Genomic DNA, 4,224 nt, shown 5'->3' with positions numbered 1-4,224 from the left:
AATACACTAATGCAATCATACAAAATACACCAGCATATAGGAAAGAATCAAGATAGCTTTATTAATAAGTAACAGGGTTCAGGAAGAGATACAACCCATAGGGCTCCAATCCAGCATCTCCTTCCCAGCAGAATGGAATTCCTTCTTCAGCTCCCTTCAAAGCATTACACACCCAATGTTTCCAGCCACAAACCAACAGCAATTCTTTGCAATTACCAAATTCCAGCCCCTAGATCCCATGGAGGAGAGATCCATATATAGATGTTTGGAGAGAGGATGAGTCAGCTTGAGATCTGACTAGTGTCCTCTCCCTCTCTCAGTTCTTGAGTCCACTTGGAGGTTCTTGCTTCCACTTGGAGATTTGGAACCTCTTACTCATCACCAGTCGAATTCCTTGATGCAAGTGTCATTTTGGAAGCTTCCTGGGCATTGACACCTTGAGGAATGACTCTGCCACATGTCCAAACTCGCTCAGCGCAGGTAGCTAGTGTTGGAGTTGACATTCAACGCAGGTAGCTAGTGTTGGAGTTGACATTCAACGCAGGTAGCCAGTGTAGCAGTTGACATTCAGCGCAGATGCTCAGTGGAGCAGTTGACATGATCCAGAATTGGCTTGTTTTTTAGTGTTTTCAGGTGGAGAACTTCTGTGAATTGCTGTGGTTAGTCGGCCTTGTTCCTCTAGGGGTAGGAACAACATGTTTAGGGACTTTGGATCCCTTAGTTTATGGACATTTCATGCTCATTGCTGTAAGGCACAAAAATGTCTATAACAGAGTGGGCATGGATTCTTTTCAAAGGGTGCATGGAGCTCCTCTCACCTTAATAGATGTGATGTATATGCCTGGACTAAAGAAGAACTTGGTATCGGTCGCGATGTTGGAAGAAAAAGGCTATGATGTTGTCTTCAGTAAAGGAAAGGTGTTCCTAAGACACATAGCCACGGGTCAGACCAAGAGGATAGGGATTCGGGTGAAGAATCTCTATAAACTAGAGGTAGATGATTGTGCAGCATTGAGTACGAAAGCAAAATTGGTGCAAAGCCAAGACATTGGTGAGTTGTGGCACATTCGATTAGGCCATTTGCATCATGGGTCTTTGAAGATAATGCAATAAATATCTACAGGACTTCCCAAAGGTAAACTTGAGCAAGTTGCCACATGCAAAGTTTGTACCTTGGGAAAGTACACCAAGTCTTCCTTTCATGATCGAGACAGTCAAGCAGAGGCTATCTTAGAGCGAGTTCATACTGATTTGTGTGGACCATTCTTGACGAAATCCACAGCAAAGCAAAGGTATTATGTGATTTTCATTGATGACTATTCTCGTAAATGCTGGATTTATTTCATGCAGAAGAAGGACCAAACTTTCACAAAGTTTTGTGAGTTCAAATCCTTGTTCGAGAAAAAGTCAGGGAAGAAGATCAAGGCCTTGAGAAGCGACAATGGTGGAGAATATGTCTCTCAAGAGTTTAAGGACTTCTGTGCAGCGGAAGGAATTAAATGAGAGTTGACGGCACCTCATAACCCACAGCAAAATGGGGTGGCCGAGAGGAAGAATAAAACTATTGTAGGGGCAGCACGGGCAATGTTGCATGACCAAGGCCTACCACTTCACTTGTGGGCTAAGGCATGCAACACAGTGGTCTATTTGCAGAATAGAAACCTGCATCGCATACTTGGGATGAAGACACCAGAGGAAGCTTTCTCCGGTAAGAGACCAGATATGGGTCACTTCAAGATCTTTGGCTCATCGGTATATTGCCATGTGACAAAGGATGCACAGAAGAAGCTTGAGCTGAAAACAGAGTTGGGGATATTTGTGGGGTACACTGATACACCTCACAACTATTGAGTGTACTTGCCTACTAATCAAAGGATAGTGGTTCGCAAAGATCTCAAGTTTGATGAGCAGAAGGCCATGTGAGTTTCCTTTGAGAGGGAGCTCCAACTACAGGTTGTGGAGGAACTGTTGGTTCCTAAGGAGGAGGAGCCTCAGACTAATGCAAAGCAGCCACATGCAGAGGTTCCAGGAGTGGAGACATCCACTCAATCAGAGTCTTCCGGAGATGGATGGAAGCGCACAAGAGAACCTGACAGATTGTTGGAGGATGCGAGAGAGAATGTGGGAGCACCACCTTCTCAGCGCAGACAGAGGAGGTCACATGAGAGGTACACTGGATACATGGCCCTTGCTAGGGAACGTGTTGATACCGAGCCATCTTCCTTTGAGGAAGCAGTGCAACAACCAATTTGGGTTGATACTATGGTGGAGGAGTATGACTCCATAGTTCGTAACAGTGTTTGGGACATGGTTCCGAGACCGGAGAACAAGTTAGTTGTGAGTTCCTGTTGGCTTTACAAGGTAAAGCATGCTACGGATGGTAGTGTGGAGAAGTATAAGGCAAGATTTGTTGCCCATGGCTTTTCACGGGTCAAGGGGATTGACTATGATGAGAATTTTTCTCCTGTCGCAAGGTACTCATCTATCAGATCTATGTTGGCACTATCAACACAGATGGGTTGGAAGATCCATCAGATGGATATGAAGACTGCATTCCTCAATGGCCAGATTGAGGAAGAGGTGTACATAGAGCAACCGGAAATTTTTGAGACCTTTGATCATGAGTCGCATGTGTGTCGACTCAAGAGAGCGTTGTACGGGCTGAAGCAAGCACCTCGTGCTTGGTACACTGGGATAGACAACTACTTCACTGGGTTAGGCTTCACAAAGAGTGAAGCAGATGCGAACCTATACCACATCATGGTGAAAGGTAAGCTGTTGATCATCATAATTTATGTTGATGATCTCATATTGACTGGTGATGATTAGTTGATTGTGTCTTGCAAGGAGGACCTTGCAAGAGAATTCAAGATGAAAGACATGGGTCTCATGCATTACTTCCTTGGCATGGAAGTGTGGCAGAAGGATGGGGAGTTGTTTGTGTCTCAGGGAAAGTATGCCAACGAGATACTCAAGAGATTCCATGTGGAGAAGTGCATGCCCATGCAGACTCCTCTAGCAGGTAACTCAAGGAAGGAGGTTGCTACTTCAAGAGAAGTGGTAGAGGCTACTGTGTACAGGCAGCTTGTGAGTTCACTAATGTACTTAATGAACACATGACCATATTTGTGCTATGCGGTGAACCAGCTGAGTCAAGCAATGGTTCAGCCTACCAAGATGTTTTGGAAGGCGGCAAAGCATGTATTGAGATACCTCAGAGGCACATCTCAGTATGGATTATGGTACAGACGAATAGAGGGAGTGAAGGTATAGGGCTTCACTGATGTATATTGGGCAAGGAGTCCATCAGATCAAAAGAGCACATCGAGAGGGATTTTCAACCTTGGGTCAGCAGCATTTTCTTGGTACAACAGGAAACTGAGGTCAGTTGCACTCAGCTCAGCAAAGGCAGAATACATGGCTGCAAGTCAGCAAACATGTGAGGCCATCTGGATGCGGAAAATCCTAGTTGGTTTGTTTGATAAGAGGATGGATCCAACTGTGATCTATTGTGATAATCAGAGTTGTATCAAACTCTTTGAGAATCCAGTATTTCATGATAGATCCAAGCACATCGACATCCGGTATCATCATCTCAGAGACTGTGTAGCAAGGAGGATCATGTTGTTGCAGTATATTTCGACAGAGGAGCAAGATGCTGACATTTTGACAAAGGCATTGTCAAAGTGTAAATTTGAGTTCCATAGAGACAGGATCGAGGTAGTAGATAATCCCTTTCTTGTTGAGAGGGAGTGTTGAAATGTGGCAACAAGAATATTCCAATTTAATTTGTCCTTGAATTAATTGTGAATTAAAATTGAATTTAACCTTAACAGCTACTTGGAAATAATTAATTAATTTATTTTAAATTAATTAGTTGGAGAAATTCAAGTTAGAAGTCTTTTTGAAGTCATGCAAGAGTTATCCCTTAAATTAAGGAGATAAGATTGAGTTATATTTGAGATGTAATTAGTTAACTCAATTTACTGAGTTAAGTCCAATTAAATTAGTTCCAAACTATTTGAGGAACTAATAGTGAGTTAACAGTCAATTGATGCATTAATGCACTCAACTAGTGCTACTCTAGTTAATTGAATATTCCCTCATCAGAAACTCATGCATGTCTATTCTAAGAAAGACCCACTTGAGATTAATGTTCAAGGATAGTGTATTATCAGTTGCATGTGTTTTCTCATGGAGAAAACTCATGCATGTAGTCAAGGA

This window comes from Pinus tabuliformis, chromosome X (genome assembly GCF_031772625.1).
Source record: "Pinus tabuliformis cultivar Carrire ecotype Pingquan chromosome X, CPIR1, whole genome shotgun sequence".
NCBI classification, from domain to species: domain Eukaryota; kingdom Viridiplantae; phylum Streptophyta; class Pinopsida; order Pinales; family Pinaceae; genus Pinus; species Pinus tabuliformis.
The sequence above is the reverse complement of the archived record's forward strand: the minus strand, read 5'-3'. Positions refer to the sequence as shown.